General features: G+C 41.9%; 1 protein-coding gene across 4 annotated transcripts in view; it reads right to left on the bottom strand.

Annotated features, from left to right (window-relative positions):
• The window catches only part of LOC139228614 (transcription factor E2-alpha-like), a 143,104-nt gene that overhangs the window by 70,478 nt on the left and 60,251 nt on the right, over positions 1–12,375 (bottom strand). The window lies entirely within an intron of this gene.

Raw genomic sequence — 12,375 nt, 5'->3', positions numbered from 1 at the left:
TCTGCGATGGAGACGATATGGAGTAGAAATTCAGCTCAAATAGGATGCTGAGGTTGCGAAATAGTCGAGTTTGTGGCGGGGGCCGGACGATTACTTTGGTCTTCTAAATGTTTAGCTGGAGGAAACTAACTCATCTAAGAGTTGATGCCAGAAAATCAGTCTAATAGTGCAGAGGCTGTGGAGGGTCAAGAGGCAAATGGTTGGAAGTTGGCCCCTTGTCTGTGAATGATGATGCCATTGCAGTATTTCTCCCATTTCACCCCATACACTTTTGCAGCCTATTTAATCCATGAAACCTATCTCTTGCTCCCTCAATCTCATTCCCACCAAACTGATTAGCCGACTTCTCTTCCTGACCCACATGCAGTATGTAGAAGACAAAAAGGAGGGGGCCAAGGATGGGTTCTTGGGGGACTTCTAGGGTAATGGGGTGAGGTTGAGAAAAGAAGCCAGATCTCTGGCTATGATTGGATATACTGGGAATAAGCAAGGCAGTCTACCAAGCTGGGCGACAAAGAAGTATTGGAGGAGGATGGTGTGGGTGACGGTGTCAAAAACTGCAGAGAGGTCGAGGAGGATGTAGACTGATAATACATCACAGTCACCAGAGAGGATACTTGTGACTTTAGTTAGGACTGTTTCAATGCTGTGGGAGCAATAGAAACCTGATTGGAGAGATTCAACTAGGGATCTGGAAGGCAACATGTATAAAGACTCCAGAGGAAAGGAAGGTTGGGGACAATGCGGCAACTTGTAAGAAGAGAGGAAAAAAGGTGGGCTCGATGACCATGGTTTTTAAATGGAAGGGGCAGTACCGGAGGGGAGAGAAGCATTTACATTATCTGGCATGTGGGTCAGGAAGAGAAGTCGGCTAATCAGCAGTTTGGTGGGAATGAGATTGAGGAAGCAAGAGATAGGTTTCATGGATGAAATAGGCTGCAAAAGTGTATGGGGTGAAATGGGAGAAATACTGGAGATAACACTTCAGGGCTGGGTTCTGAGGCATGGAAGGAATTTGGAAGATATTTGACTTGGCAGGCGGGCAAGGAGGCAAAGTAGCAGAAGCAGCTGAATAACGGTCTCGAGATCACTTTACACCAATTTGACGCGGGGGGGGGGGGGAGGGAGAAGGCAGGTGGGATAGCGAAGAAACAAAGCTAGGGATTTATCTTTATTCTCCAGGATGAATCTGCAGTAATGGGCAGTTTTGAGAGGCGCTCAGACAGCTCGATTCGCTCCACCCAGATCGGTCAATGGATAGCTAATTCAGTTTGTGTGCCTGATAAGTTTCACACAAGTATCAGCTGTCGATGACCAGTCATTCGGCATTTGAATTTTAAAACAAGCTGATGAGCAATGTAACCACTAAATCCAAGCAGTCAGATTAGTTTTCATGTGCACAACTAATCCAAACCATGATGCAGTACCCACTAGCTGCCATCTTATTTTGCAGCCTGGTGCTCGATTCCTTCCTCTCAACATAAACTCTAGTCCTCGATGACCCACTTAATTCCTATCCTATTTTCCCATCACACAAATGATCTGGCCCCACTTTCCATCAGAGTGACTGAAGGGTGGGAAGGAGGGAGGAGAATTGGGGGGGGGGGGGTGAAAAAGAGGAGAGGAAGGAGGAAAGGAGGCATGGAGAAAGCAGGAGTGAGCATGCAGCAGTAGCATGAAAGACAAAAAGAGATACAGGGAGACAGGCCGAGTGCGAGCAATGGAACAAGACAGAGCCACAGTGAGACAAACACCCAAAGACGCAGAAACATAAAAAGAGACAGAAATGGCAAAATTGATAGCGACAGTGTGCATGCGCGAGAGAGACAATAGAAAGTGTGCCGTAACAGCACGAGGCTGCCACAGCGGGACACACAAGCAAGGAAAAAGAGTAGCACGCTCGCCCCCAAGTCAGAAGGTCGTAGGTTTAAAAACCATCCCAGAGACTTTAGTACGCAATCTAGACTGACACTTCATTGCAGTACTGAGGAAGTGCGGCACTGTTGGAGGTGCTGTCTTTCAGATAAAAACTTTAAACCCAAGCACAGTCTTCCCTCAGGTAGACATAAAAGATCCTATGGCACCACTAGAAGCAGAGCAGAGGAGTTCTCCCAGTGCCTTGACCAGAAATTATCCCTCAACCATCACTAAACACACTTCAGTTGATCGTTTAATGCATTGCTGTCTGTGGGACCTTGGCTGTGTGCAAATTGGCTGCCGCATTTCTCTACATTACAACAGTGACTGCACGTCGAAAGGAAGTGTACTTGAAAACACTTGGGGGCACGGAGCTCATGAAAGTTGTATAAATGAGAGTTCTTTCCTTCACATCCTGGTCCCAGCTTTGTGGCCTATTTAGAAAGCCTGGCCCTGCCCCAGAATAATTTCATGATGTACCATCAAACCAGTGGTTTCCAAATTTGAAGAGTCAAATGTTGGCACTTTGTGGAGAATGGAATTCAGAGTGTTCATTTGAATTAATTTGAAAAGTTAACCAGTCAACAACAAAATTATTTTGGAGAGAAGGATAGTTATTCTAAACTTGAGTTTTAACCTACTATTTCTAATTCAGATCACATTTTGAATCAGTGGTCAACTGGCCTGTACTGCGCGATCAACTACTTCACGACTGATACAAAAAGTTAATTTCCCCATTTAATTCCCCGTTTGTCTGAAAAAAAACCCAGAAATATTTACTAAAAAGTTGCTAAGAAAATTAGCCATCTTTATTCAATAAAAAGTCTTCTAGATCCAAATTGTTAAAAAATAAACAAAATGATCAGCATTCTAGGTAACAAAATGTTGAATGGCATGAATCTTAGTCACCAATGCTGTTAACATCTAGAGAACAGGTGCACTTGGTGTGGAAAAATATAAAAGATATGATTAATTCCCCACTCTTGATACAGTATCCATGGCTCAGCAGAATTTAGTAAGCCCATTCTACAGTACCTGCCAACATTTGAAAGCAAACAACCATGCAAATAAGGAACATACATTTTAGTGAGCAGCAGCAATTCCCCTGATGTCTTTGTGGGTAAATCCACTGCTCAGTGTGGCATTCAGCCATAAGGAACAGGAAGGTCTTCGAAGGTTTCGGGTCTGTGCTGAATACAGCCAGCAAGGTAATTGGGGTACTTCAGTCAATCTCAGCAGTTAGGATTAGGGAAGGGTCCCCACTCCCGGTAACTTACTTGCAGGGAAAATGGAGGTGTAAACCTTGGATGAGGGGCAGGTTTGGGATCAGCTATGATGTCATCACTCTTCTGCCTTCCCCCCAATCAATACAGTTTCTAGCTGATGCTCTCCAAAATGGCAGCATGAATGGGGACATTAAGGAATCTTTTAAAGAATAAAGCTAACTAGAATCCATTTTAAATTTACAGTATTTTCTTGGCTGGTGTATATAAATAAGTACATTTTATCAATACAGGAATTTTACTATTTAAGGCACAACAGAGTCCTGCTTCGGTCACAATATGCTCCTTTCGGTTAAAATTCCTATATTAATTATTTTGCATTATTAGCCTTATTACATTTCATCTGCAATCTTTTGGTCCAATTACCTACATTCTTCTGATTCTGGTTATATTGTTCATTGTTATTTGCTTTGCCTCCTAATTTGATATAATCTTCAAATTGTTTTGCTTACTAGATCCTTATCAGAGTCCAAAAAAAGGATTCCAAGACCCCTGCCATTCACAAGGGCAGCTTTTTGTGTGACTGTGGGAGGTGGTCAGAGCAAGCATGCCGCCCACACGATGGAAGATGTCCAAAGCCTGACCCACTTTCATGGTCGGGCCTCATTAGCATTCCATCGCCAAGCTGCTTGCACTTTTGGAGGCAGCTCGCCAATAGTAGGGGGCAGGAAATAGTGGCTCATCCGCAGAGCCCAGCTGGCACAGGGTGGTGGAGGGGAGGGGTCAGCTTTAATGTTTCGAGCAGATGCTTGGGCTGCCCATTTCAAGGACCTGCCCAAAATGACAGATGTGGACATCAGCATGAACAGAGATGTTAAGTGCTGCACTGCTGGTTTGATCATGTTACCGCCCGTTCCTGCCCGGTGAAAGCAATCTCTTTATAGCATGTAAAGCTCCCATTTCTGGTCCCGCTTCATTTCTTATTTTTTGAGCCCTTTTTTCTAAAAATATAAATAGTGCTACATTTCTATCTCCTATTACATGACTTCTAACCTCAGCCACTAAATTGCTGATGCAGAAATTTAGCAAAGGCTTTCTGAAAACCCAATGTCAACTGCATTTCCCACATCCACCATGCCAGTCACATCTTTGTTGCTAATACTCTCAATCCAAGTAGGTACTCATGTCAAACTGGTTTCTGCAGTATAACAGCTTCACCAAACACACTATTCACAACATTTATGATCTTTTACCTAATGAAAACAAGTTAAATTAGCATCTCAGTGCTTTCACCATTACAAACCAAATAAAGTTCTAGAAAATTTCCAGTGCGGTTTAAAGGATTACACAATTCTTCCATTACTTATACGAGACACTATTTTGGTACGATTAGTTCTACTTATTCAACAGCTCATGTCAACACTTCCATCTATTTTGGTATGTTTTCCACCACATTCAAAATGACAAAGATCGAATTTCAGTTTAGCATGCAAACATTGTGTTTTAGATACTCAACTGCATGTTCCATTAGCTCCTTCTAAGGTGAAAATCTAGGAAACCATGCAATCTCATTTTCTCCACTCTTTTCCAAATGAGTTGATTAATAAGATCAGAAGCTGGCAAATTTTAATTGAGTTGATGGTTGAAGTTCAATTCTCTTGCAATAGAAGGTAACAGTTGAAACTGATCAATCCGAAATTAACCGACAACCCGAGCAACAAATAATTAAATCACAAGTTCACAAGGTGAAAATCTGCACATCATTCCCTGGCTCAAAACATTGCCAATTTGACTGCCTTGGGAAGGTACCTCAGTCATCTACACTGCTGTAATAGAGTATCGGTTCTTATTTTGGCCGTTGGTTCTATCTGCTCAGTGACGGACTATAAATGTTGGTTCAGAACTGAAGGTTAATGCTGCAAAATGCCCCTCAACTACAACATAAAAATGGTGAAACTTCAAAGTGAAACAAGGCATTTAACGATTACACACAAAATGCACAACATCTTATTGATTGGATGAGATATGGTTACTGATGTTAAGACTATGAAATTCCACTTTCAAGTTATCACTTGGCTGCAATCATAACTGATAAAGCTCAGAATAGTATTGATCCTGAGGTTCAGATTACTAGAATTTCCTTTTATTCTATATGAACACAGAAATTCAACCACAGTGAGCGGCATTGGGGTCTTTTGTTTTATCAATTTATCATTCACACCAGGTGTAACTGAAGGCAAAATAGAACCCAATGGACGTCTGCATAGTATTGGCAAATAATTTCTAACTACATTAGTTTAGAGCAATACAATTCCATCTACAGGATCTAGGTTGAATCTAGGCTACACCGAGGTGAGGTTCACTTTTTGTGAACTGCTAGAGTTCAAAGTTAAAAGAGTTTAGGCAATGGCGGCAACATGAGATTGTCCGTTATTTCGCATTCCTGGCCAGACGTTGAAGACAGCTGCTGTAGAAAATGGAAATGTTCTACTGGTGAGACAGTTGGGATTGATGCGCATGGTTGAGGCAGCCCCTCGAAATCGAGGAAGACTTGCTTCCATTCTAAAAGTGAATTCTTAGGTGACTGACAGTCCAATACGGAAAGTAGTCTTTGTCACAGGTGGGACAGACAGTCGTTGAAGAAAAGAGTGGGTGGGAGTCTGGTTTTCCGCACGCTCCTTCCGCTTGATTTCTACATGCTCTCGGCGACGAGCCTAGAGGTGCTCAGCGCCCTCCCGGATGCTCTTCCTCCACTTAGGGCGGTCTTTGGCCAGGGACTCCCAGGTGTCGGTGGGGATGTTGCATTTCATCATGGAGGCTGACCTTGTAACGTTTCCTCTGCCCACCTGGGGCTCACTTGCCATGTAGGAGTTCCGAGTAAGGCGCTTGCTTTGGGAGTCTTGTATCAGGCATGCAAACAATGTGGCCCGTCCAACAGAGCTGGTCAAGTGTGGTCAGTGCTTCGATGCTGGGGGATGTTGGCCTGATCGAGGATGCTAATGTTGGTGCACCTGTCCTCCCAGGGGATTTGCAAGATCTTGGAGATATTGCTGGTGGTATTTCTCCAGCAATTTGAGATGTCTACTGTATATGTACCAAGCATGCCTCTAATCTGCAAATACTCATTATTGACTACAGGTCAATTTTCTATTTCCCAGCATATCTCGCATGAATGTGCAAAAAGAGTTAATGCATGAAACAATATTATAAGCCAATTAAGTTACTGGATATACACCGAATGATTTGAGACTGCTAACTGAAATTCAAGGTAACCATCTCAATAACATTAGTTTCCAGTCTTGCCCAAGTAACCTCTTTCCAACAAAAGCAACTTGCACTTCTGCAGGAATCGTTTACAGAAATAGGGTCTCAAGGGACTGTAAGGCAGCAGAAAACTTTTCCAATACAAGCATGCAAGGTCCAATTTAAGACTTGTGTTGAATTTCCTGCAAATCTATTGAAAATAAATTTTAGTGGGGACAAACTAAAAATGGGAGGGAAAGCTATTTTGATTTTCACCGCTGAGAGCTCCACTTTATGAAGATAGTGCCTCTGGTAAGCCTAAATTCAATTTTGTGTACATTTGTGGAAAAGTTAATTTCCCTCCCTATCATAGTGGAAAAGGGGATATCGTACAATAGGTGGCAAAGAGACAGCAGCAGAGGAAGACAAGTTTGAATTGCAGACAAACCTTTTTGTGGGACATTAAAGATCACTTGGTACAAGTCGGGCAGCTCTGGTTGAAATTCTGTGCAGTTCATCAATTAAATACCACAACAATGGAAAATAACTAACATTACACTTTTTAAACAAGGGGAGGATCAGAAAGCTGAAAAATAAGATTTGGGTAACACTAGTAGCAAGACAAATATTGGAGTCTGTTACAAAAGAAGCGATTGAAGTCCACGTCTAAGAGTAAAGGCAATAAATTCCAAGTAAACACGGACTAAAAAATGGCAGCTCATACCCAACACATTCTAATTACTAACAAGTGTGTGCACACATGTGAGGGAGTGAGCTATGCTTTCTTTATTTGTTTTGAATTATGGATGTAATCAGTTCACAGAAGTCATTTCTTCCATTGAGAAAAGATCAGTTTATTTTTCCAAAGGCGGCGGGGGAGGGGGGAGTGCACAAAATTATATTTATATAAAACTGGAGTACCTGTGACCTCTGCTAGGCAATTTTACAAATAGCAAAATCCCCTGACTAAATAATTAAACTCCCAGATAGCCTAACTTGTGTTTATTTAGGAATTAGGCTTTGTTGCCAGAAAGGGTCGCAGCTCGAACTTGGCATTATACACTATTACAAAATAGAATGCAAGAAATTGCTAATAATGTGTTAAAAATTCATCTGCACACATGGATATCACACTTTTGTTACAGCTACAAAATAATTGGTGTTTTTGTACTTCTGAGTCGGAGTTTGAAACTAGTGAACATATTCCAATTTCCAAAGGTCTTTGATTAAACAATTGCGGAAAGTAATTGGAGCTTGTTGCTTCTTGAACTGGGGAATTAATAATGGGAAACAGGGAAATGGCAGAAACTTTGAACATATTTTGTATCGGTCTTCACGGTAGAAGACACTAAAAACATCCCAATAGCGGATAATCAAGGGGCTACAGGGAGGGAGGAACTTAATACATTCACCATCACTAAAGTAGTAGTACTCGGTAAAATAATGGGACTAGAGACTGACAAGTCCTCTGGACCTGATGGCTTGCATCCTAGAGTCTTAAAAGAAGTGGCTGCAGAGATAGTGGATGCATTGGTTGTAATCTATCAAAATTCCCTGGATTCTGCGACGGTCCCAGTGGATTGGAAAACCATAAATGTAACGCCCCTATTTAAAAAAGGAGGCAGACAGAAAGCGGGAAACTATAGATCGGTTAGCCTTACATCTGTCGTTGGGAAAATGTTGGAGTCCATTATTAAGGAAGCAGTAGCAGAATATGTGGAAAAACATAATTCAAATCAAGCAGAGTCAGCATGGTTTTATGAAAGGAAAATCATGTTTTAGACAAATTTGCTGGAGTTCTTTGAGGATGTAACGAACAGGATGGATAAGGGCGAACCAGTGGATGTGGTGTATTTGGATTTCCAGAAGGCATTTGACAAGGTGTCACACAAAAAGTTATTGCACAAGATAAAAGTTCACAGGGTTGAGGTAACATATTAGCATAGATAGAGGATTGGCTAACTAACAGAAAACAGAGTCAGGATAAATGGGTTGTTTTCCAGTTGGCAAACAGTAACTAGTGGGGTGCCGCAGGGATCAATGCTGGGGCCTCAACTATTTACAATCTATATTAATGATTTGGATGAAGGGACAGAGTATAATATAGGCAAGTTTGCTGATGATACAAAGATGGGTGGGAAAGCAAATTGTAAGGACACAAAAAATCTGCAAAGGGATATAGACAGGCTAAGGTGAGTGGGCAAAAATTGGCAGATGGAGTATAATGTAGGAAAATGAGGTTATCTACTTCGGCAGAAAAAAAAAGTAGAAATGCAAATTATAAGTTAAATGGAATAAAATTGCAAAGTGCTGCAGTACAGAGGGACCTGGGGATCCTTATGTATGAAACACAAAAAGTTAGTATGCAGGTACAGCAAGTAATTAGGAAGGCAAATGGAATGTTGGCCTTTATTGCAAGGGGAATGGAGTATAAAAGCAGAGAAGTCCTGCTACAACTGTACAGGGTATTGGTGAGGAAACACCTAGAGTACTATGTACTCGTTTCCTCCTCTGGCTACCTGGGGCTCGCTTATCATGTAGGAGTTCTGAGTAGAGCCTCCTTGATAAAGTGCAACATCCCCAACGGCACCTGGGAATCCCTGGCCCAAGACTGCCCTAAGTGGAGGAAGAGCATTCGGGAGGGCGGTGAGCACCTCGAGTCTCATCGCCAAGAGCATGCAGAAACCAAGGTCAGACAGCGGAAGGAGCATGCGGCAAACCAGACTCCCCCATACACCCCTTCCTTCAACGACTTGTCCCACCTGTGAGAGACACTGTAATTCCTGTATTGGACTATACACTCACCCAAGTACTCACTGAGTGGAAGCAAGTCTTCCTCGATTTCGAGGGACTGCTTATGATGATGATGATGATGATGATGAAGAAGAAGAATGACGACTGCATACAGTTCTGGTCTCCGTATTTAAGGAAAGATATACTTGCATTGGAGGCTGTTCAGAGAAGGTTCACTAGGTTGATTCCAGAGATGAGGGGGCTGACTTACGAAGATAGGTTGGGCCTATACTCATTGGAGTTCAGAAGAATAAGCGATCTTATCGAAACATAAGATAATGAGGGGGCTCAGCAAGGTGGATGCAGAGAGGATATTTCAACTCGTAGGGGAAACTAAGACTAGGGGGCATAGTCTCAGAATAAGGGGCCACCCATTTAAAACTGAGATTAGGAGGAATTTCTTCTCAAAGGGTTGTAAATCTGCTCCAGAGAGCCATGGAGGCTGGGTCATTGAATATATTTAAGGCAGAGGTAGACAGATTTTTGAGCGATAAGGGAATAAAGGGTTATGGGGAGGGCAGGGAAGTGGAACTGAGTCCATGATCAGATCAGCCATGATATTAAATGGCGGAGCAAGCTCGAGGGGCCAAATGGCCTATTTCTTATATTCTTATTTTACGGGAGTAAAGTGGGTGCAATGAGGGACAGGGCTTATGCCCTTCAATGAGGAGTCAACCACCTGTTTTAAGGCCCTTTGCCCAAATGAGTGTGCGATGAGCAGAGCAGGAGCTGGGCCTTCTCTGTTTGGGATTTTTCAGCAACTGCCAAGAAAAAGTAATTTTTAAAAGAGAATTTCAAAAATAGTTCCCGTGGAGCCAGGAAGAGCAGGAGTGCTCCCCAACTCCACAGTCATCACCTCCCCGTTGACAGTCCACCTCCCCTGCTGGGATTTATCTTTGACCGCTGCCGGCGAGGCAAGCGGTCCGGCATTCATTTTTTTAAAATGATTGAGCTACCTGTGAGGCACAAGTACCTGCAGCGTGTCCAAATAACGTTAACGCCCCAGGCCCAATTTCAGGCCACTTGCTGGGGCGCCCGCTCCATATGGAGAACCAATGTCGGGCTGAAAAATGGGACCAAAAAGGCATTTCTGCTCCTTTAATTGAGCCTAGAAGGACAGAATAATACAGTACATGGTATAATGCTCCCACTCTTTAAAAAAAAAAGTGCATCATTTGAGCAATGCCATGGGAGCTGCTATATGTACAAGTATCACACTTGTCAACATATAAAATTACAGTTCTAACCAAATGCAATTAAAGATCCAAATTTCTCACATTTTAATCTTTTATCAACTAAATGTTAATATTCCAGCTAAATATTTCCTTGCCACGTGGTAATGTTATTACATTAATATAGCGCCTTTAACGTAGTAATACTTTCAAAGGCGCTTCACAGGAGCACTGTCAAAATTTGACACCGAGCCACAAGACGATATGACAGATGACCAAAAGCTTGCTCAAAGACATATGGTTTTAATAAACGCTTTAAAAAGGAGGCTAGAGGGGTGGAGAGGTTTAGGGAGGGAATTCCAGAGCTTGGGGCATACAGTTGAAGGCACAGCGTACAATGTCGTGGCAAAGAAAATTGGGGGGTGCACAAGAGGGCAGAATTGGAGGAACGCAGAACTCTCGGAAGGTTGCAGGGCTGAAGGAGGTTAGAGAGATTGGGGAGCGAAGCCATCGAGCGAATTGAACACAAGAATTTAAAATTTGAGGCATTGTTGGACAAGAGCCAATGAAAGTCAGCGAGCACAGGGATGAAAGATGTGGTGAGAGTTATGATACAGATAGCAGAGTTTTGGATGAGCTCAAGTTTACAGAGGGTGGAAGATAGGAGGTAGGCCAGGAAAGCATTGGAATAGTCGAGTCTGAAGGTAACAAAGGCATGGATGAGGTTCAGAGATGAAAATTAGCAAAAATAATCAGGAATAATTTTTTTTTTACAACCCAGATGTTTACCGGTGAAACACTTATTAAACTGTAAACAAACTCAGCAAACTTCTGTAATTTATTTTGACTGTCACAAAAGTTCTGCAGGGCTTTTAAAGCTGCACATGAAGATGTATCTGTTCGTCAGCTTTTCAATACATCAAAAGGCAAGACGCAGAATAGGTATAATAAAATTAAAATAAAATTGATGGCCAGTAAAATTAGAAGTGCAGAAGTTGTTGCAGACTTCTTTTCAAATTTCCTCCCTGATCCTCTCCTCCACTTTCATTTGGATTCATACACAAAATTAAAAAATTAGTTTCTAGAAAATCTGAGGTTACAAACTGAAATATGAACAAATTCCCGTATGTCTATGAAGGGTCAGAAAGATTTTTCTTTAACAATGCAAATTAAGACAATCAAGTTTTAAAAAAATATAAAACAAATCTTCCCCTTGGCATAACAAATTAATCACTCTCAAGGGGAGCAGGTGCAAAACAGCCACATGGCACTGTACTGTTTTCCTAATCCACAGGGAATTCACACATGGATGCCCACGAATTACTCTCAGAAAATCCTACAGGACAAACATCATTCACACATCTTACATTGTCGCCTGCAAGTTCTTTGCCTCTAATCATAATCATACAGCTAAACTGAAGAGAAAAACCTCTCCAATGTGGCAAAGCTGCGAGACTCCAACTATTCGCAAAAAAAATATTTGCTCCTGTTTCTGAAGCAGCTCCGATACCTCCTCAGCAATGCCATAAAAAAAAACGTAGTATTTCTCTTGGTAATTAATCTAGCCGATTCTTCAGTGAGCCACTGCTCCAGCTAGCACTACTTAAAATCCCATCCATATAATAATTATAGGTTGTCTTCAGATAACAGATTTAGTAAACCAGCAGCTCCATCTCCTTTAGTATTCACTGTCTGACACTTCAGAATTAGACACTTATTGTACTGTTATACTTGAAGTCTAATTTGTCAATTGAATGACATTTATTCCATCTTAATATTTTTCTGCTGTTGTGAAACCCTTACCTGTAACTGAAAAAGCTAAAATAATCATAGCTTCAGAGCACATACAACCATAAGCACTGTAAAGTTCCATTACACACATTAAGTATTTCAGGAGTAACAATCCAGCACCAGCAGTAACTAAAAGCCTTGTACAGCAACATGCTCAATTTGGCAAACAGATGGCCAGACTGGTCCTATGCTGTAATTTTACCCAACTAGAATAGCATTCCTCATTTTGAAGTTAC

This window comes from Pristiophorus japonicus, chromosome 18 (genome assembly GCF_044704955.1).
Source record: "Pristiophorus japonicus isolate sPriJap1 chromosome 18, sPriJap1.hap1, whole genome shotgun sequence".
NCBI lineage: Eukaryota > Metazoa > Chordata > Chondrichthyes > Pristiophoridae > Pristiophorus > Pristiophorus japonicus.
Note: the sequence above shows the minus strand (reverse complement) of the source record. Positions and strands in the feature narration are given on the sequence as shown.